At 38.5% G+C, this 23,340-nt stretch overlaps 1 protein-coding gene and 1 long non-coding RNA gene across 2 annotated transcripts in view; one reads left to right on the forward strand and one right to left on the reverse strand.

The window, feature by feature from the left end:
• Nucleotides 1-2,402: 2,402 nt before the first annotated feature.
• On the reverse strand, nt 2,403-4,443 carry LOC118900691. Its single transcript, XR_005021206.1, has 2 exons — nt 4,262-4,443; nt 2,403-4,045 (listed from the first exon to the last, which is right to left on the reverse strand). It is a non-coding gene; the product is annotated as an uncharacterized LOC118900691 (long non-coding RNA).
• Nucleotides 4,444-4,510: 67 nt separating this feature from the next.
• The window catches only part of KMT2E (lysine methyltransferase 2E (inactive)), a 99,815-nt gene continuing 80,985 nt past the window's right edge, over nt 4,511-23,340 (forward strand). Inside the window, 1 exon segment of the mRNA XM_036862843.1 lies at nt 4,511-4,860. The gene's annotated coding sequence lies outside the window, so the exon portion shown is untranslated.

The following is a 23,340-nucleotide window of genomic DNA, read 5'->3' on the forward strand; positions in this document are numbered from 1 at the left end:
AAGGAAAAAATGGCATAAAATAATTTTCTTGGACCACTCCAGAGAATGGTGAGATCTGTAAGTTTTTGCTACTTCCTATCTGCTTCATTTAGGCGGAAGCAGAATACTATTAGTTTTTCTAGTTTCCAGGTGAAATCCCGTACTTACAGATGTTTCAAACTTGAACTAAACGTAAACACTCAACAGGGAAGAGACTATGGACCTGATCTTTTTGGATAGCAGAGGGCAGGTAATTTTCAAAATGGTTTTTAGATACTTAGGAACAAACTTATTACCTCTCCTTAAGAAAAATAATCAAGTTGACTCAAGGTATCCACACCCTGGAAAGTTTTTTTGACCACCATTTGCAAATAAGCATTTTGGGTTTAGTGTTAACACCTTGCCCAGGAAGAACGAGAGATGGCATTTTATTTTTTTCAGGAAGTTAAACTAAGCAGGCTGTAATGCTGTTTAACCATAACATTTTAAGGTATATTTAATGGTTTCAACTCAAACAGTTCTCAGATATAAATCTTTTCATTCTACATTTAAAGGCCACTGAAGTCAGGGGTGGGGTGGGGCAGAGGAAAGTTTTATATAAAAACAAAATCCAGTGAAAGTCACATGTAATTCTGAATATTTTTTTTTTTACTTTGAATTGTTTCAGCAAGTATGTCAAAAGATAGACAGTGACTATTCAAAAATCCCCCCCCAAAACTTTAAGGGCAGGCAAAAGGGTTATCAATGTTTATGCCAAAAGCCCAAATTTGATTTACTGCAGAGCTTCATTCTACATACAATTTTAATAAGCCCTATTACTGGAATGCCAACCTTATAATACATAAAACACATGTAGTTACTAGTGGCTGGCACGGTGACACATAAATGACAACAGGAAAAGTGACAAAAATACAAGGGCACAACTTATTGGATCCTCTAGTATCAGAGCAAGCAGTACTACATAACTTGATAAACCCCAAATACATCAAGGAACTATAAACCCAAATAATAACTGGTGTTTGTATACTGTTGAAGTTTGTAGGTTAAAATGTCTGCTAGATGTGAGAAACATGGATGTTGAAAAATACTAAGGCCAGTTGTCTTCCCATCCTTTCGCGGGGCAGCACTATGGCTGTCCCATCAGCTGCCTCCCCACCCCATCTCACATGTGAAAGGGGAGGAAACCCTGCCGCTGAGCCTCATCAACCCTCTACCTCTTCTCAAAACTCTCGTGGTCAAAAGACGGGTTTTTTTGTTGTTGTTGATTTTACAGTTTGGAATAAAGTACCAAACATAATATTTTTATGAGTTCAGGAAGCCTGTGGCCCCTGGTAAACCTAAACATTGCACCTGCAGCTCTGAGATGAAAATTTGGGTGTTTCATTAGAGAACAGACACAAAGGAAATTGTCTAAGGAGAACATATTAATATAATGCAAGAAGACAGACAAAGATAAGAAGTAACTGCTAGTATTTTAAATGCCACAGTAAAGTAAAGAAAAAATAGAGCTCAAGAGGTTCATGGGTTTGGCAATTAGGAACAATGAGTCCCCAAGCTACTTAAAAGTACAATACAAAACAAGGATTTGTTTCCATTATCTTGCAATATGGCCTCTTTTCCTTATTAAGGCACAGTGAAGTTAGAACCTTCTGAAAATTGCCTTTAAATCTACTGACTTCATATTTAGTTCCTCTTTTCTAAGCCGTAAGAAAATTGCTATAAGGGTAAGGGAGTCGTTACTTACACATAATAGACCCCTGAAATTATTCAAGAATTCTTATAGGCAAAATGCCCAATTTATATTCACAGAACACACAAAAAAGTTTTGAACTTTAAAATCTTTGTAGTACTTAAAATAAATATTAAAAATTAAATGTTGTTTTCAAACTACCAAGTCTACAACTAAGACTAAAGGAAACAGCGCAACCTTGACTCCAGGTTAACTCATCTTTTCAAGTCCAACAAGCATTTCCTCCAAGCACCAAATATAGGTGTTCAGTCAAAAAGCAAGTCAGGTTTTAGGTGGAGAAGTCTTTGTTGAATAACTCCCAGCTCTCACTCACCACCACCCAAGGAGAGAAGCCCTTTTAAATCTTATCTAGTTCAGTTAGTGGCTATTACTTTGGCCAAGTGGGAAGACAAAAACAAAATTAGTCTTTCTTACTGAATCTGCCAATATTGACAATAAGAACTTCTGAGCTGCTGGAGATCTTCACCTACCAAAGCTCCAAATACTAAAATTAAAATTCATACTTATACAAAAGTGATTTATAGAGGTACGCTTTAGTATTTCATACTGGTGCAGGAATCTTAATAATATTTACCAAAAGTGATTATAATTTCATCTTTTATTTTTAAAAACCACAGTAAGAGGGCGACAGAAAAAAGACTAAGAGTATTGAAAACAGCCTTACAACTTCATGTACAACACTGGCAACTTTTATTCTGTATTACTAATCACGTCTAAATTAAAAAAACAAATCCACTGATAAGATTTCACATTCTTGTAGAATATACAAAAAGGGAGGAAACGGGAAGAAAGTAAATACAGACGGAAAAAACAAGTTTGAAGAGGGCCCCTCAAACTTCAGATGATATACTCCTTGGTTTCTTCTTTTAGGTAACTAAAAGTGTTCCCGGGTATTATCACGCCTTTTACACTTATTTCCAAACTTAGGGAATATTTTGCCATTCGGATCTGAGAAACTTTACGTTTTCTCAGAAAATAATCAATACTCCTCGGCGCTGTGGCCCAGGAGCTAGACTCTCCTTTTTACTCACTCCAGTGGCCCTTCGGGACTCACGGTTGATTCCGACTCCCACATTAGGGACCAGCCACCTTACGTAAATACACCTCGCAAGGAGAAAGGCAGATAAGAAAATAGGGCGCCAAACCGTCCCCTCCACCAACAGCCGTCACACCCCCTAAGGAGCGTCCCTCCGGGGGTTTTTCCCAGGGAGCCGCAGCTGTTACGCACTATGGGGGAGGAGAAGCGCCCTCAACAGTAAACTCTTCCTCTTCAGGCGGCCGACGCCGACCGCACCACAGTCTCCTCCGCCCCAGCCCTTTCCCCTCCCCCGCCCCAACCTGGGTCTGAGCCAAACCCCACAGGAATGCAGCCCGGTCACATGCGCTGCGGCGGCGGTGGACGTGCCTCTCCCCCCGCGCCCCAAGGAGACCCAGCGCCATCTTGCCCTGACGCAGTTACTAAAATCATGGGAGAATTTGTGTCTCCTCATCCACGCCAGCACCCCGAAGTTTCGCAGAGGCCGAGCCGGGGCCCTCACCTCGCGCAGGGACAGGAGAAAATAGTCAAGGAAAAGCCTTGAGATTCCCTTCGCCACCGCTTGGGTTCCATATCGGCCGCAGCAGCAAAGATCACCATCGTCACTGCTCTGTCTCTGCAACAGCCTCCCCCGACGGCTCTGGCCCCACCCCCTGCTGCAGCATGAGGTCACCGCTAGCCAATCACGACACGCCCGACAGAACACCTCAGGCACTGATTGGCTGCACGGACCGCCTCTGCCTCTCCCCACTCCGCTTACCAAGCGCTTCGGGAGGCTGTGGAGCTAGAAGACGGAAACCGCCATTTCGGGGAAAGACCCCCGAAAACAGGAGCCGCAATCACCGTGTCATTTTACTGGGGAAACCCTTTATTCTTTGGCCTGCCCCTTTGTTCTTCGAGATAACCGTCTCTCTGACCCTCCCTCGTTTAATCACCGCCGCATAAAGGAATTCCCGCTCCCCTCCCCGCACATTGTCCCGCCGGCGGGGAAATCCTTCCCCGGGGCCAAAGTAGGAGGCACAGACGGCAACTGCACCGACGGCAACGGCAGCTTTTTACCCCGATACACGGTGGCAGGGAGGCGGCGCTGACGGTGGCTGTATTTTTCCTGCTGCTTCTCCCCCCGACCTCTTCCGTTTCTCGCTCCTCCATCGAGACGGCGCTGGACTCGCCAGCTCCGCTTTTATCCGGTGCTCGGAGCCTGCGCACTGGAACCGCCTCAGCCCCTAGTGGGCGTCGAGTGACACCCCAACCGAGTTCATCCCGCGCTAGAGGCCAGACTGAGGAGGGGGAGGGAGAAGGGCAGACCAGGGCTGAGGTGGTTTTGGGAGTGGGAGAAAGAGCACTGGGGGGGGGGGGTGTCTTTCCAGGGCCTCCAATTATTATCCTTCCACCCAGTAGTGGCGCGCCCAAGCTCACCGATATCCAGACATGAGGGCTACTCAGGGAAAGGGGATAAAGAACCAATCCCATCAAATACCGAAACTTTCCCAAACCTTCGGTGAATTGTTGAATGCATCTGTTGTGAAATAGACGGAGATTCTGTCCACCGCTCTGCCTCCAGTTGGCTGTCTTCTAGCCGCGGTGGAGAGGTAACGGCGGGCGGCAGCCCACAAGCAAAATGGCGGCGGACAGCTTCGTCCCCTCCCCCTCTGCCCCTGCGGAGCGGGGCGGGCGGGCCCCGTGCACTTGCCGCCGCCGCCGCGGCCGCCGCCGCCGCCGCCGCTGCCGCGGCCGCCGCCGCCGTCAGCCGCCATTTTCCCAGAGCGAGAGGCAGTGACACTGAGCGGGCGCAGGGGGCCGAGTCGGAGACGGTGCCTGAGTTCGGGAGCGGCAACAGAGGGGGCATAGACACTCTTGAGCAGCCTCGCCGTCGCCTCTGCGTTCCTGTTGACTGTCTCGGTGCCCCCTCCCTTACTCCTCGGTTGCTGGTGAAGAGGCTGCGCGCTGCTGTTTGGGGAGGGGGTGTGTGGAGCCGGGTCCTGAGTCCGCAGTGGCTGCTGTCGGGGGGTCGTCCGACCGCGGAGGTGTGGACAGACTCCTTGGGGGTCGAGCATATAACGGGGTTCGGGTGTCTGGTGTGTGAACATCACAGGTCAGTGCCTGTCGTCTCCTTGGGAGTTCATGGGGTTTGCGGGGTGGAGGGACGTGTGTTTCCAGGGGCAGGGGGCTTTCTCATCTTTATCCTTATGGCGGGGGTGGGGGTGGGGTCGATGTTGGCTCAGGTGTCTTGGCGGGGGCAAGACGTTGGTTGTTTGAATCGAATTTATCCTTTCTCCTCTCTGTCCCTAGAAAGGGAGCATTATGGCGGGTTTTAGGGTTGGGGAAGGGGAAACTGGCAGTTAAACCCCCTTGAGAGTGGGAGTTAGGGAGGGGGCGCGCTCCTCGCTGGCAGCGGGTTAGGGCCGCTTGGGTGAGGAGGGAGGCTTGTGACTGTAAGTAGGGTTTGTGTCGAAGTGGTCCCAGGAGCTGCCAGCTCTCCCTGTCCTCTACCGCATCTCGTTCAGGTGCTGGGAACCCGTCTAGGCCCCATTTTCTTCTGCTGCTTCCATTTCTCGCCTGGCAGTCTCTGGTTTAATTTTCTCATAAATACGAAGGGGGTGGAAAGAACGCCCTGGGTATCTTCCTTTGTGGGGGAACGAGACAGCTCCTCATCCTCCCCGGGAGAGGGTAAAACCGCCCCTGAGGTGGTCACCCCAGTACCCAGTCTTCTCAGTCTCCTCCCCCCCTCCTCTTGCATTATCGCCGTCCTTTACTGTAGGGGAGGCTTAGAAGCCACAATATGGCACATTTCAGGAAAGCTGATTTTGACCAAGGGATTGGCACAAACACTGTGGCAGCAGACACAGAAGAGAAACAAACGGTTCACTGTGCTAAACGGGGGAGGGGGAGAGAGAAAACAATCCGGAGGGCTCTCTTCCACCGGCCTTAGCTCCGTAGAGATCCGTTCTTGCTAGACTCTGTCTTAAGAACGGTGCAGTTTCAAGGCAAAGGGAAATGGCTAGAGTTAGCTATAGAGTAAACCCCGTTTTGCCTGTTTCCCCCCTTTTTAGAGATGTGAATAACGTAAGGTGTTTGGAGTTCTGGAGACCTTGGAGAGAATTAAGTGAGGTGCATTCAACTCTGGGCTGGAGACATCAATACCTAATTGGAAAACAGTCCATTTTTTCCTTTAATCTCCGAGATGGGCAGTAAAAAGTGAAATTTCCCTCTTTTGTCCTTTACAGATTCTAAAAATGGCGGCCCCAGGCTGATGTTGTGGTAATCTAATCAGCTCGGGTCCTCCACACCCCTTGCAGTGCGTTTGTCTGCAGCATATTACAGGCTTGTTATGTTTACATGAAAAGGCTGGGCTTTTTTTCTTCCCTAAACCGTTTACGGAGATGTGTTGATTTTACTTCAAATTACAATGCTGTGTCTTAGTTGATTAATTTTATGGGTTTTTCCTGAGAGGCAAATAAAATGACACCACTTTTGAAAAAATAAAAACACTCAGGTGTTCTTAATAGACATTTCAGTAGTGAGGCCAGGTGCTCTTACATATTAAAAAAATTATTTGGGGGCAAATAATAGTTTTTGTTTGGTTTAATCCAAAGCGTCTTTTATTCAATAAGCCAAAGTAAATTAAAATGTTTAGTAAGGGTGTAAGTACAACCTATTTTGTATGATTAGACATTTTAGTCTAGAGTGGAACGTTTCCCATCCAACTTTTGACCAATTTTGTGAATTTTGGTTTTTGTAATCTTTCAAATTTTTAGGGAGCTGTACAAACAAGCCTAAACCTGTTACTTCACTGGGTGTGGAGATGCTTGTTCTTCTCACTATTATATTTTGCATCCATTTTCCCCATATATTTAAGCATTCCTTAGGAATTTTGTAAGTTGACTGTGTATTTGATAAAGGGGAGCTCCATGCTTTGCTGCCTTACAGTTGTCTTACAGCATTCTGTTATAATTATGTAAGTAAAAAAGTAAGGCTCTAGCTCTTGATATTTGTCCTTCCCAAACATGCCCATTTATTTACCCATTATGGGATGTGGAATTTAGTCTGTTTTAATAGACTTTAAATAAAAGCCATATCATAATAGGGTTTTGAATCCATTTTATACTATTTTAAAAATCTTACAGATTGGGGCAGAAAATTAAATGACGTCATTTAACTTTATTTTTTTAAGTGTGAATGATTAGAATTCATCTCTACAGTGGGAAGTTGATCTTTTTTGGCCTGAAGTAAGCAGTGAGCTAAGAGTGGGCTATTAATGGCATTTAATGACCATTCTGATTGTGGAGCAACAGGAAGATGAGTGCCTTTCAATCCAGTAGTACTTAAAAAGGTTGGAGAGGATACACCCTTTCAGGATTCTCTTATTTCATTGTAAATTCTGCTCTAAAATACTTACAGTGGAATAAGAGATTTATGAAGTTCATATATGAATTAGACTGATGAAAAATTTCTAATTTACAAAATAATAGAAGTTACTGGCTTAGGGAGTTTTATCATGGAAGACTGAGCATACAACTTTACTTAGAATCTTTGAAATATTTTATAAGATGAAGTGTTGGTGGGTGGTGGAAGAGTTTGTGTAGGGATTTGGGGTCAGTACTCATTTGTAATATGCTCTGACTGATCATATAATTCAGATCCTTAACTGCTGTGTAAAGATTGTACATTTATTTTATAGACTAAGTGGTTAAGATCTGTGGTTCAGAAGGTTGGTACTTTAAACTTACTATCTAGTGTAGGTAATTAGTATACTCTTGGGAAAACTTGGTTTATATAGCCAGAGGAGGGAACACTGTTTATACCCATATTTTTGTTGATCTTGACCTTGATCACATCTAGACTTATAAGGCATTTGGATTTATTTGGCTTCAAACAAACAATATCAAGTTAGAAATTATAAGAAAAGCTGCCTTCTTCACTCGTACAAGCTTTCTTCATACTGGCCTGCTTCATTGCTTTGGGGTTTGTTTGTTTCTTTTTGTTTGTATTGATATGTTTTTGGTTCCTGTAAAGTGAGTCTGGCTTTTTATTTATTTTTTGTATATTGCACTTTATAAAAAACATGGTTGTAAATGTTTGCTTTTTATTCATGTATACCCCAATTGACTGACTGTGTTTTGGATTGTCAAGGCAAATTTATTAAAAGGTGAGGCATAATTTTTGTTCCCAGAGAGTTTTGAAACATTTGGTGCCTTGGGGCAAAACTAGTCAAATGGTCTTTGTTCTTAGAATAGCTGAATTTGAGGGATTAGTTGTTTATCTGTTTAAGTGGATTTGTAGAAAATCATAATGTAATTGGAGAGCAAATTTTAGAGACCACATTTTGATCATGCTTCCCTTTTGTTGTCAGTATAAGTTGCAGGATCCCTTCGATCTCAATTTAAAGTTTAGAACCTTTACAGGACTTCTCATTTCTCTTCAACTCTTTAGGTCTCTGATAACTCTTCTACAATTTTGCCTCGTCTGTTTTCCTCACTGCTTCCAGCCGGAGAATTTTTACCATATATACCGCAGTAAGCTCTAGGATTTCTTGAATCTAAAAATGAGGAAGTGAGGCAAAAAGCGAATTAATAAGTTAGGAGAAACTCTTCCTCTCAATATATACTGTAGTGGTCTTAGTGAAATTAGAACTTATTAAATTGGTTTCTTATTTCTAAGAATAATAATACCCATTTTTATGCATCAAACTCTTAAAGAAGGTTATGGTTTTATTTTTTAAAGTGTATTTTGTAAATCCTAACAGCTCTTCTTTTCTGGAAGTTACTACTGGGACTTAAAATGTGTACTACCATTGTGTGTTTAAAGTATTGTACAAAATCAACAGGACTTTGAAGAGCTATCAAAAAACTGCTTAAGGAATATTAGTATGGAATCTTCTTAAGAGACATTATGTTTATTTTTTAAAAAATATTTTGATAATATATAATAGCTTCTATCTCCAAAGGATTCATTCTTAGCAGATAGTAGGTGCCCAATTTTGTGTTCAATTTAAAGCTTTTGTTAAGTGAACACATTTACATCTCAGATATTCAGGGTGATCAGGGACTGTTCCTTGTCATGTGTGAGAATAAATGTTAAATACATGTATTCTGTGAGACTTACTTTTTAATGTTGAATATAGAATTATTTTTACTTTGTGATAAAATTATTTTTTGTGTTGACTGGCAAAATAACAAGACAGATACTATTTGAGATATTGCTGTGTAAATGTTATTCAGTTTGTAGGCTGGGTTTAAAATTGGAGTGGCTTACTATCTCTTTTTTACTGCCTCTTTTGTAATAATGTTGGGAGTAGCCTCATTTTTTTCCTTAATATTGAACGAAAAAATATTTTTGTATTACCTAAAAATTTATTTAATATGGAAGAGCAATATTTGTGGTTGAAAATTGTTTTTAGTGCACTAAAATTTTGAAGTAGACAGTATTTAATGGTAACAGTCTTGCCATTGCAATTTAAGGATGAGTATTTTGTAAAGAGGTAGTTGACCAAAAGAAATTGTTTTCTGTTATTGTGAGCACTTATGATGCGTGCCACAGTAAAAATCAAATGGTAGTGACTCAGGCTAGGTTAATTAGATCATACTTGTATCTTTAAGAATATGAGAGGTTTTTATTAACCGTTGGTAACCAGGACGCTTTTTACTTAAATCAGAATCAAGAAGATAGTTTTATATTTCACTTGATATGTATTTTTGCTTGATATCAATTCAGTTCTTGTGGATAGCTCATAAATCAAATTTTATTTTAAATTGTGTAGGAAAGCCATGTTTGTATTGTTAGGTAAATTTTACACCTTTATTGAAAATCTCATTTGGTTATTTACCAAAACTATTTAAGCTTTTAGGGACGTTGGACATTTTCCATGCAACAGGTCAGTCACAGATTTCTTCTTTGGTGTGTTGCATTAAGATGCCATCAAAACAGACATAATGCCTTTTAATGAGTAAATAATTTATAATTTAATGAGTAAATAATTACTTGTCCATCATTTTTAATTAAAATACATATTTTTGCATTTTAAAACTATCTCAAATGTGAAATCTGGGTTTAAGGAAGGACCTATATACAGATCAACATGAGATACAAAATGATAAGTACAGTTTTCTTTATACAACTGGAGAAGGGATAATTTTCTACTAACTCTTAGATGATTGCGCAGTTTAGAGTTAATCCAAATGTATAAACATTCTTGGTCCTGAGGTTTATTATTGAGAAAGATAATATTGAGTAATCACACCTGTGTTACAACCAACACGGGTGCAGCATTTAAGGTCTGAGCCTGTAGCAGAAGCTAAGTAATGTAACAGTGGGATTGAGTTAGTTTTGGTTTGTGGTATTTATAAGATAATTTCAAGTTCACATAATTATGTTATCTAACATTTTATCTGAGACCAGAAAATTAAAATTTTTTTTTAATCTTTGTTGAGTTTTATTTTCAAAAAGTACTTAAAACATAATTTTTATTTAAAGACTTTAACAAAATTTACTGTGATAAATTAATTTAAACTAAATAAGTTTAAACTTTAGAGCTATATGTTTTCCATTTTTCTCACTGTTTGGTGTAAGAATTAGGTAAAGCCTAGTGTCAATGGTTTTTTGGCAAAAAGTGAGGAATGTGGTGGAAATTAACCATTATCACTTAAGATATTGTCCGGAAAACACAGGTTTGTTTTTTCAAAAGTTCACATATCAGGAGACTATCTGTGAGAAAGATATACCCTTCTAATACTTTTTCTTATGTCACAGACTAATAATGAGGTCATAGTTTCTATTTTTGATTTTACAGAGAGACCTCTTGCATTCCTCTTATCTTATTTTGTATGTCATTTAAAGAAAGACAAGTTTCAGGAATTTGAAAACCCGTTTCATCTTTAATCATGTGGCAAAAGATGGGAAGTTTTTTTTTTTTAACATTTTAAAAAAATTAATTCATTTATTTGTTTTTGGTGCGTTGGGTCTTCTTTGTTATGTGCGGACTTTCTCTACTCTTCGTTGCTGTGTGTGCACTTCTCATTGCGGTGGCTTCTCTTGTTGCGGAGCACGGGCTCTAGGCGTACGTGGGCTCAGTAGTTGTGGCTCATGGGTTCTAGAGCACAGGCTCAGTAGTTGGGGCGAATGGGCTTAGTTGCTATGCAGCATGTGGTATTTTTCTGGACCAGGGATCAAACCTGTGTCCCCTGCATTGGCAGGCGGATTTTTAACCACTACCCCACCAGGGCAGTCCCAAGATGGGAAGATACTTTAGTAGCCATAAATTGATGGGCGGGCTGCAGGGTCTGCGGTTGGTCTGATACATAGTAATTATTGAGAAAGTAAGATTGTTCCTTTTGGAATTATTTGCTTTTCTCTTTAAATGAAGCTGCATAATTGGTTGAATTTGACACAGCCTTACTGCATTTTAGCATTAAACCCCTACCTAAACACTATTTTTGAGGCACAGACAAAAGATTAATTTGAGTAGCTACTGTTTCCCTTGCACCATTTGTTTCTATTTCTCAAAAGCCTACTGTTTTAGGATTTGTTTGGATGCAAGGAACAGAAATCAGCTCCAGCTAGCTGAAGTAAAAGATTTGTTATAAGGCTGTAGGGAAATCTCACAGAACTTATTTGAAAAAGTGCAGTTGGGCCTCACAGGAATTGGCAAGGTGTCAGAGAACCAGTATTCTCCATCTTGATCCCTCTAATTAGCTGTGACTGGTTAAGGAGATGGTAGTGGGGTGAGTATTTAAGGTATGAGTGTGTGTGTGTGTGGGGGGGGGGTAGTTTCCTTGGACGGAGAGCAAAAGAAAAACACCTCTAATTCATCTGAAAATAATTGCCCTTTTTCCCGCAGATACTCAGATATATACCTTGGAGGGCCTCTAAAACTAAATAATTAATATCAAATGATGATTCTGTTTTTTAACTTAAAAATGCAAATATGGTGTGTGTGTGTGTGTGTGTGTGTGTATATATATATATATATATATATATATATATATGAATGTTGACCAACGTTCCCAAAAAAACAGGGTTTTTTTTTGGGTGTTAATTTTTTATTTTGTAATAATTTCAAACTTCCAGACAAGTTACATGAATGGTATAAACTTGCCTTATATCCTTCACCCAGATCCCCTGATTTTTAACATTTTGTCACTATGTACTGTTCTCTCTGTATGTATAAAAAAAAAATTCTGAACCATTTGAGAGTATATTGCATATATCATGCCCTCTTAGAGCCCTTAATACTTAAGTATGCATTTCCTAAGAACAAGCATCTTTTCTTAGGTAACCAGAGTGGTTAAATTCAGGAAATTTAGCATGGGTGTAATACTTTTATCTAGATTATTGTCCCTATTCCATTTTCATCAGTTGTCCCAATTATGCCCTTTATTAGTATTTTTTTCTGGTACAGTAGCTAATCCAGGATCGTAGATTACATTTAGTTCTTTAGGTCTCTTTAGTTTCCTGTAGTCTGGAAGAGAGTTCCTCAGTCTTTTGTCATAACATTGGTAGGCTAGATATTTATTCAGTTCCTCTCAATTTGGGTTTGTCTAAGTTTTCTTCATAATTAAATTCAGATTTTACATTTTGGGCTGGAACACTAGATAAGTAATATGTGTTTTTCTATCATCTGGAGACACTTGATGTTTGTTTGCCCACTACCAGTACGTTCGTTTTGATTGCTTGGTTAAGGTATTGAGGAGTTTCTCCATTGTATAGTTACTGTTTCTCATTTTGCCATTATTAAGTAATTTGTGGGGCGATATTTTGAAATTGTGTAAATATCCTGTTCCTCATGGACTTTCCTCTCTTAGATTTAGTGTCTATTGATGATTCTTACCTGAATAAGTTTTTACTATGGTGACTGCACATTTACCAAGGTTTTTAGCAGTGGTTTGTTTCTGGGTAATTGGTATTGTGGGAGTTTCTTTTTCCATTTTGGTTTTTCTGTAACGCATATAGGTTGCTTTTGTAATCACAACAAATAAATGAATTTTAAGGAAGAAAAGTGTAGATAATTTAGATAGTATTCCTGCACGGTTTTCCACACAACTGGGATTTTAAATAGTTTCTTGAATCTAGCCTAATTTGAAATTCAGAACACAGAAATTAAGTACTTTGATTGTTAAAAAAATGTTTAAATGATGTAGTTCCAATTCCTCATTCAGTTTTTAGAATTATTGTTAAATGAGCCTTTAACAGTTGTTTAGGTTTATGATTTGTTACTAATGCTAGCAGTTTGATTTCTAATACAAGGCTAAAAATACATAATTTAATTATGGCGCTATTTCCCTTCTTCCATTAAAAAAATTCTTCAGGTAATTTTTTTAAAGTTAAAATATTTTTTTCTGAAATCATTGAGACAGGTTCTTTTTTTCCATATACACAAGTCAATGCTTTTTAAAAAGGGGTTGGTAAGATGGTAATACAGCAGAGCATCAAACATCTATAACCCTTAGGTCAAAGCAGTGTATGATTTTTGGAACCTTGTAATGAAAAATACATACTCCTTGTAAAGAAGTTCAGAAGAACAAGAAAGGGACAAGAAACAAAACACATATTTAGACTTTAATTACATTGTGATGACACTTTTATCAATTTGGCACATTTCCTTTCATTTATAGCAAAATATTGGTAGTGAATTTGGATGATAATTTGAATGTTACACTGATTCAGGTCCTGGGTAACATATTGAATGAAAACTATTAATTTAATTTCTTTGGAAATTTTCAGAGGGACTGGTAGAAGAAAAATGTTGTGAATACTTATAGAGTGGAGACTTTATTCTATAAAACTTAAATTCCCTTCTGAGAAAATTAAGATGATCATATTTCAGAATAGTGAGGATTAACAAGATGATACAGTGGATTTGTAGCATTCTGTAGGTGCTTTGTTGACTTAAAACTCATTTGAATCAACTGTATCCAACTGTATCTTAAGAGAAGGGAAAGTTCAATTTGTAGCATTACCAAATCTTAGCCAGTTGTTTTAAAAAAGTATAGAGGGAAAGGTGCAAAAACAAGTCCCATGATGAATCAGAGGATTTTCTTTTAGGCCCAAAAACCCCCAATCTGGACATGTAAAGTAGCACCCTATTGACTAAAGAAACTAGAGTTACAATTGACTTGTGAGATCTTTTGTTTAAATATTCTTTTTTTTAAAAATTTATTTATTTTATTATTTTATTTATCGTTTCTGGCTGCATTGGGTCTTCGTTGCTGCGCACAGGCTTTTCCCTGGTTGCGGCTAGTGGAGGCTACTCTTCATTGCGGGACGTGGGCTTCTCATTGCGGTGGCTTCTCTTGTTGTGGACTACAGGCTCTAGGCGCGCGGGCTTCAGTAGTTGTGGCTCGTGGGCTCTAGAGCGCAGGCTCACTAGTTGTGGCGCACAGGCTTAGTTGCTCCGCGGCATGTGGGATCTTCCCGGACCAGAGCTTGAACCCGTGTCCCCTGCATTGGCAGGCAGATTCTTAACCACTGCACCACCAGGGAAGCCCTAAATATTCTTATTGTGGCCCAGGGACCACATGTATCATTTACATGGAGTGCTTATTAAAATGAACATTCTTGGGCCCCATTCCAGACCTACATAATCACATCTAGAGGGGCCTTGAATTTGCAGTTGAGTACTGGTCTCAGCTGATTTTTACACTATTTTAGCTCTTGTCTTTTATATTACAGGTAGACTCAGCCCCAGGGAGGTTAAATAATTTTTCCCAGATCATATTAGATTATGGTTGATCAAGGATTAAAATTTAGATCCTGATGCTTGGTGCTTTATACTTTTCCAAGAAACCATGCTGACTCTTCTCTTGAGAAGCCAGGCTTCTGGATTCTCTAAATGAGGAAATACTGGTCTTTGTGCAATGTCATGTGACAGACTCTATATTTAGTGCTTTTCTGTATCCCAATTCAAGATGATCTGTTGGTTTCTAGAAGAGTCTTGGATTGGAATTATAGCAGTACCAGTTGGGATCCAGTTGTGGTGAGTCTTGAATGCCAGGATAAAGGAGTGGCTTTTATGGGAGAGCCACTGAAAAATTACCCTTGGGGAGTGATATACTAGGACATGCTTATTTACTCCCTAAAATTGTTAAGATTATGAAGATAATATATGCTTATTAAAAGAACTCAGTACTTCTTTGGAGGCAGTATTGCAGAGGGGTAAAGAGTAGAAACTCTAGAACCACGCTGCTTTAATTTGACTGCATTCAAACTAGGTTGTACTCCTGTGTGACCTTGGGCAAGTTTCTTACCTTTTTGTGCCTTAGGTTCTTGATCTGCAAAATGGACATAATAATAGAGCCTATCTTATAGAGTCTTTTTTTTTAAATTTATTTATTTTCATTTTTGGCTGTGTTGTGTGTTCGTTGCTGTGTGCGGGCTTTCTCTAGTTGCTGCGAGCGGGGGCTGCTCTTCGTTGCGGTGCGTAGGCTTCTCATGGCAGTGGCTTCTCTTGCTGCAGAGCACGGGCTGTAGGTGCGCGGGCTTCAGTAGCTGTGTCACGCGTGCTCATCAGTTGTGGCTTGTGGGCTCTAGAGCGCAGGCTCACTAGTTGTGGCGCACGGGCATAGTTGCTCCGCGGCATGTGGGATCTTCCCGGACCAGAGCTTGAACCTGTGTCCCCTGCACTGGCAGGTGGATTCTTAACCACTGTGCCACCAGGGAAGCCCTAGAGTCTTTTTTTTTTAATTGAAATATAGTTGATACAGACTTGTTTTGGAATTCTATGAGTTAATATGTATAAAATCTTGGTAAGCTCTGTAAGTTGTTGCTGCTATAGTTGTTTCAGGAAAAAAGTGAGTCTCTGACTCCCATCCTTAGCTTCTCTCTTATGCTGAGGTGATGACTGTTTCTAATTTCTGTATTTTTCTTGTGGTGTTTTATGTAGATGCTGTAAAAGTTTCTGTAACCTTCGTTTAACCAACCTTCAGGATTAATATTCCTTCTGTAAAAAATACTGATGCCCATTACATGTTGAATGATGTAAATAAACTACTCTTTGCTGCTGCCACTAGTTGAGTTGAATGTTCACAATAGTCATATGTTTGTTCCCAAACTGGCTAATCCCATTGTATTTGTATTCTGTTTATATTAGTTAGGTATTACATAAGACAGAGTTAAGTGAATGTGAAGAGAGAATTGTTTAAATGAAAACTAAGTTAAATGCTTTGGAAAACTTGATAAAGGCAAATTAATTACTGAAGAAAATTGTCAGGTTAGGTATTGGTAAGACAACTAAAAGATTATGGGGAAAAATAATAAAAATCTAGAAGGAAGTCTGCATTCACACTGCTGCACAAGTGTCTAGGTGATTTCTTACCTTGGAATAATCGAAAACCAAAAACCATAGGTAATACATTATAGATATGGTTTCTACAAGAACGAGAACCCAGAATTCGAATTAGGGGAGCCATATTCAAAAAATATTTTGGCTTGACACCGAAATATTGATGAATGATATTATAAATTAAAAATACAGTCTTTATAATAATTTATATATAATTTTTTCATGATTCTCCATGTTAAATGACGGACTCTGATGAACTCAAACTTCTAGTCCCTATTTTTTGTATATAAATCCAGATTTCTCTGTTTAATCCAAAACAGGATGGATCTTAACTGTATTCTGTAACTTTCTTTTTTCATTTAGTATCCTGGAGATCTAAAAATGTTCTTTCAGAATTAGACTCAGGTTTGTCCAATGGGGTTTATATGACCCTACCTAGATGAAATGACAGATTTCATTTGTCTCTAGAATTTAACAGATACATTGACATTTTAAGATCCAATAGCCTTTGTTATCTTGTGAGATTTAAGTTGTACTCTTCTTTAGGACCTTTCTAACTCTGATAGTATTATAAATTAGATTCATTTAGTGGCAGATAGTTGAATGCCCTCTATGTGGAAGCATCATGGTAGCTACTAATTTTGGCTTGCTTATCTTGCACATATTTCCTAAAGGAAGTAGCTGATGATTGTGTTGGCTAATATACCTGGGATCAGTTTGTTTCATTTTCAAATTTCAGCCTGTAATTGGTGTGTTGTAACCTAGTTGCTCTATGTTAGTAGTAACTTTTTAGTTATACATTAATGTAGTAGCTGCTTGATTTTTTAATTCCGTGTTAAAACTGGCGGATTTTATGGATGTGGTGTGGTTGTGCCAAAACACGAAAGTTCTTTTGTTGTGTATTTACTTTGAGAGTATCTGAGAAGCTGTGATATTTATCATTGAAATTTAATCTAGAGTCATGGTGGAGATTTCAGAAGACATTCTGCTGGTATAGCCTAAACTATCACTTAGAAGAAGTTTCAGGTTTATGCTTCTTATAGACTGAAGTAAGTGGTTCATTATGGATTTGGGCAAAAGTATTTCTAGTTTGGTCCCTGACTTCACACAGCAACTTCTTTCTTCATGTTCAAATGACTTTTATAAGAGTGGCCGGTCAGCTCAGTACATGTGGATTATTTTTCATTTAATCTCTTCACATAAAGGTCTTTACAATGAAGTTTGAAAGTGAAAGTGGGTGCAGCCTGTCTTATAGCAAATATACTGGTCACTATAGAACTCGTTGTATCTACCAACTTCATTCTTGACACTTTATTTTTTTCTTTATTGTAAAATTTCTCAGTGATTATATGCCTCTAAAAGCTTTTCTAATAGAGACTTAGATCTGTTAATGCCGTAATTCATTTTTGAGTAAGATGCATAGACTTTTTCTCTAAGTTTCAACTCTCTAGTAGTAATACACCAGTCCTCTATTTCTAGATTTTGGTTTTTGTTTTTATATTAACATATGAAGAGGGGGAAGCTGATCTTTGAATACTGTAAGCCCTGGGGTCAAAGGACTGGGAAAAATTCCATAAAAGTAAACGGTTTAAACATGGAAAGTATTTTTCCTTTTTTTATTCATTTTGGTCTCTTGCTGGCTTTGTAGGTTGTTAGATACTTAGAAATTAAAGTACTCTTATTTTAGACTTAAGATTTGATAGTAAATTTTAAAATTTATTTATCTATTATTTATTTATTTTTTGGCTGTGTTGGGTCTTTGTTGCTGTGTATGGACTTTCTCCAGTTGCGCGGAGTGGGGGCTACTCTTCGTTGCGGTGCGCGGGCTTCTCATTGCAGTGGCTTCTCTTGTTGTGGAGCACGGGCTCTAGGCGTACGCGCTTCAGTAGTTGTGGCTCGCGGGCTCCAGAACGCAGGCTCAGTAGTTGTGGCGCACGGGCTTAGTTGCTCCGCGGCACATGGGATCTTCCCAGACCAGGGCTTGAACCCATGTCCCCTGCATTGGCGGGTGGATTCTTAACCACTGCGCCACCAGGGAAGCCCAAAAGTAAATATTTTAAACACATGTGTTCTTTAACCATTTGTTCTTTCATGTGTTCTTTCACCATTTGTATGTCCTTGGTAGCCAACAATATTTTGACTGGAATTGATTAAATTATCTTTGGATTGGAAAATATAAACTTCATGGCTTTAATTCTAAGAGGCACAACACTAACATCCATAAATGAGTATCTACAGTGTATTTACATATCTTATTTTCTCTGCACAGCAACTCTGCAGGTAGATCTTTTACCCATTTTTCATGAGAGGCCTAGAGAGACTGAGGGTCACATAGCTAAAGAGTGACTGATCGAGAATTTTAATTAAAGTCATTTGAAAATCATCATAGCTTTCCACTGATCCTTAAAAAGGACTCGTTCTTGGCAAGGTAATGAGAATACACAAATTATTACTCCAAGGCAGTTACTTAAGAAAACTATTCTAAGATACCCTTGATTATATTAGATTGTCATAGCTCATTTCAGGTGTCTTAAGGGCAACTTAATTTTCTCCCATCCTGAGGGTTGTCTTTTTGCCTTGTTTATGGTTTCCTTTGCTGTGCAAAAGCTTTTAAGTTTCATTAGGTCCCGTTTGTTTATTTTTGTTTTTGTTTTCATTACTCTAGAAAGAAGGGCAGCTTAATTTTGTTCACTGCTCATTCCCCAGCACTTAGAACAGTATCCAGGGAATAGTATATGCTCAATAAGTATGTTAAATGAATGAATTTGAATTTATTATATTTTGAAAGAATAGTTGCCATAATTTGGGGGGAGAAATGCTTAACACTCAAGATGTCTTCCATTGTTTGGAGACAAAGTACTCAGAACTTGATGGTGATAAGCTGGAAGAGTTGTTGATTGTTGGAAATTTTTCAGATGATGAAGATCGTGGTGGGGGCCACAGAAATTGAGGAAGAGTGAATCAAACACTGGGGAGGCACAGAAGACTCTATGACCAAATGTAATAAACTAGAGAAAAGAACGATTAAAAAGAGAACTGGGAGAAAAGGGTACTAATAAAAAATGGAATGGAAGAAGGTGTGTGAAAAAGATTCAGTTGGAAAGTTTGATTTTTGTAGTGATGGCGGGTATTTGAATAGATATATATCTTGTAGATGGCTAGGAATAGGAAATCAGGAATTAATGGTTATATCCAAGATTGGTGGAGACTAATAATGGGGAGGATTGAGCCTTAAAGGACAACCAGATTTTATAGAGTAATAAGGGAGAAAGACGCAATTAAAAAAAGGTTCCAAAAGGAAATCAGTCGCTAACGTTCTTTAATGGCAGATTTTTTGTTTTGTTTTTAAGGTATGTTCACGTTCATCTAAAAGGAGAGGAGAGGATTAAATGTGTTAAAGGAAGTGTGGTTTAAGCAAGAATAACTTAGGTGGTATCTTAGCCACTATATTCCAAGCTTTGAGAGCTAGTATGTAAATATTTCAGTTCTTGCTATAGAGTGAAGTACATGATCTATTTGTGGAAGCTGTATATCTAACACTTGTTTCCAAAAAGTGTGTCAAAATATAAACCAGTGGTTAAAAAAATGTAAGTAATAATATTCTTTGGGAAGTTAAGAAGGGAAGAGATTAGTGTATAAGAGGCCTTATAGCTGTAACAGTTTTTTGAGTTAACCTGGTCAAATTTTTGTTTGCAGATAAGGAAACAGTGCTCAAGAGGTTGATCTGCTGGAGATCTGAAAGCTAGTTTTGTGGCAGAGATGTCAAAGTTGGGAAGTTGAGGCTTCAAGGAAGCGCTGGTACTTAAACAATCCTCGAAGGTTTAGTAAGATTTTTATTTATAGAGTGGGATGGATATAAATAGAGGAAAATGACTTTTGAAAACTTGAAGGAGAATGAACAAGGATATGCCAACAATCACAAAAAGACTGACATAATCAGTGGATTTATATATTGGGATATTAGTATGGAACCAGGGTAACCTGATAATGCCAAGATTAGGAACCTGTTATTATTGTGAGCTATTATGCTTTTTTGAAGAGGGCAAAATTAGGAAACTAGTGGGCTTTGAAGTATATTCAGTGTTTCAGCAAGTGTTCTAAAATAGAGCACTGGAGCAAATGTCTTTCTTCTTTTTTGTTTTTTTTAAGACATCCAGGCCACATCCCAGACCTACTTAATCAGAATCTCTAGGGTGAGGCCCGTGAATCTGTTATTTTCAACCCCTAACCCCAGGTATATGAAAAGTGGCATTTTGTAGATCTGTGTTTGAGAACCACTGGTTTAAAGGTCAAGTCAGAATAGGGTGAGAGACTACTTAGAAAATCTGGTAGACTAGGTCTGAGATAAGAAAATGTAGACAGTAGGATCAGAAAGATTTGTTTAAATCCTATTAATTAATTAGATTTGATGCACATTTCTTGTTTTTATATAGGGAAACAAGAGGATTCAAGGTTCAGACTAAAAGAAATGATTAAAATAGTGATAGAAGGAATACTTAGTTCATCCTGAAGAGTGAGGACATTGTTTTGCTTGAGATTAGAATCAAGAATGAGAGAATAAAATTATTACCGAGTTTGTTTCAGTCGAAAAGTATGCCCTCTCCTGGTGACATACTTATTTGAAGGCTAAAAAGGCAAGAATGAACCAGCTTGATTGTATAGGTTGAGTGACTAAAAGATAAATGCAGGATTTTTATTGTTGATTTTGTTTGATTTTTAATTACGATGTTTTAACACTACTTTTTGGAAGACTGTTTTTCTGTTTGTTTTTGTTTTTTGCCTTTGGACAAGAGAATTCACCAGTGCGATAAGTTTTTTATGTCACATGTTGAGTCAGTAAGTATTTTCTTTTAGCCAATGATTTTCAAACTATTCTCCAGGAATTCTTAGGTTTTTAATGGAACTTAACTGGAAGGTGGGAGGATGTGCAGGCAGGGACATTCTCTTGCCACCTTCTTTAACCGCAGACATAGCAAATAATAAAGTAAAAAAGCAAATAATGGGCCTACTGTGCCCATTAGCAAATACCATTAATCACTGGGGCCACCTCCCATTTGTATCTGGCTGTAGCCTCCTTAACACAACATTTAAAGTTGACACTAGCAATCACTGGGAAAAGCATAGGAGATTAAAACGTTTTTTTAATCCTAGAATAAAAATAGATGATTAGATTTCTGTGTAAGATTTTATTTGTAGGAAAGTTTCTATCAATAGTCAAAGTTTGAAGGCCACAATTTTAATGTCACTTTTAAAAGTTTTAATTTTGAGGCAATTGTAAGAAATAATAGAGAGAAATTCTGTATCCTTTCCCTGGTTTCCCTCAGTGGTAACATCTTGCAAAACTGTAGCACAATATGACCACAATATTGACATTGATTCAGTTCACCCATTATGTTCAGATTTCCCCAGTTTTACTTGTACTTGTGTGTGTGTTGTGTGTATATAGTTCTTTTCATTTTTATCATATGTAGGTTCATATCTCCACCACCACAGTTAAGATACAGAACAGTTCCATCACCACAAGGATCCCTGGTGTTGCGCTCTTACTACCACACTTCTCTTTTTCTATAATTTGTCATTCAAGAACGTTAGATAAATGAAATTATACAGTATGTGTGACATTTTTGAGATTGGCTTTGTTTCACTCAGTACAGTTTCCTTGAGATTCATCCAAGGTGTTGCATGTATCTGTAGTTCATTCCTTTATAATGCTAAGTAGTGTTCCACTTAATGTTATTTTCTCGTTTAGTAGCTACCCCATAGAACATGCAGCTTCAGACTTTTCCTTTTAAATCTACAGAACATATTGTCTCTCATTTTCTTTTGTTAACTTCCCTGACTCTGTTGTCTTTTATTATCTCAATCCCCAACTCTGTTAGGACTATTGGGAGTACAGTTTAAAAATTGCTCACGTAGACAACAATTTTTTTTTTTTTTTTTTAACTAAAGGAAGGTTTAGAACCCACTTAAGTATGTGGTGTTATGCTTTACAGTACTCATTACTTTTGTACAGAAAAGTAAGATTTTAAGGAATTGGGAAGATGAAATTCTTAAATTTGAAGATTCTTTTTCTTCTGTGTTTGTATATCAAGCAGTACATTCTACGGCATATAGTCCTGGGCCACATGGCAAGTAGAAAGTGGGAATAGGTAACTGTTTAGAATGAAATCACTTTTGTTACTTATATCCTCGGGTATGAACAAAGACTGAACTCATTCTAAAAATAGTTTGTGTGTGTAGGAAACAGAAATTGTACATTTGCACCCAGAGACTAACCAGTTACCAATCACTGAATTGCTTCAAAGGCTACATTTTGTTAGATTTTACACCAGAGGTTAGTGACCTCCAACACTTTAGGGAATGATGAATATTGTTTTAAAATAATGATGTGGTACATTAAAAAACTGGATAGTATTGAAATTAATTATTTTAATTCAAGGTTGTTTTGGGGTGGTAATAGAGGAGTGTACCAGTACTTTGACAGGTTGAAGAATTGGTGTTTCGAATAGCTTCCCCAAACCCTGTTAGAGTGGTACCCCATTATATGATGCCAAACAGTTCAGAATATCATATTCACCATCAACTTTTCTCATCATCATGGTACATTTGTTACATTCTATGAACCAACATTGGCACATCATTATCAACCAAAATTTACACTAAGCCTCACTCTTTGTAGTCATTTTTTTTTAAAGGTTGTACTTCTTGATACTTTAATTTATTTTGATTACAATATCAAATCTCTAGTGAGCTGAAGATAAGGTAAACTGGGTTGCAAGGTAAGCCAGTGTGAAGTACTGCCAAATACTGGCTGATTTGGGAAAGTGCCTCATTCTTAACTGTATAGGGGTGGTTTGGTGCTCGTTGGGTAGTATCATGAGGGTTGGCATTGGCTTATTCTTTAAAGAATTTACTCTTACTAGAGCCAATCTTGTTTTGACAAAAATTCTGTAAAAAGGATTTTAAGGGCCTGATGCCCTAGTTATTTTAACCATTACTCTGATTTTATTTTAAGAAAATAATCGAAACAGTATGTTTAGAGTTTATAATAAAGAGGTTTGGCTGTTGGCTTTTTTTTTCCCCCCCCCTTCTCCTTTTTTTCCGCCATACCACACAGCATGCAGACTCTTAGTTCCCCCACCTGGGATCAAAGCCGGGCCCCTGCAGTGGAAGTGTGGAGTCTTAGCGGATGGACCGCCAGGGAAGTCCCTGGCTGTTGCCTTTTTAAGTGAAGCTACTTCTATCACATTCTCTGATTTGCAGTCCAACACAGCAGCATCCTTTCTCCTTTACTGACAA

The sequence above is a fragment of the Balaenoptera musculus genome, chromosome 9, assembly GCF_009873245.2.
Source record: "Balaenoptera musculus isolate JJ_BM4_2016_0621 chromosome 9, mBalMus1.pri.v3, whole genome shotgun sequence".
NCBI classification, from domain to species: domain Eukaryota; kingdom Metazoa; phylum Chordata; class Mammalia; order Artiodactyla; family Balaenopteridae; genus Balaenoptera; species Balaenoptera musculus.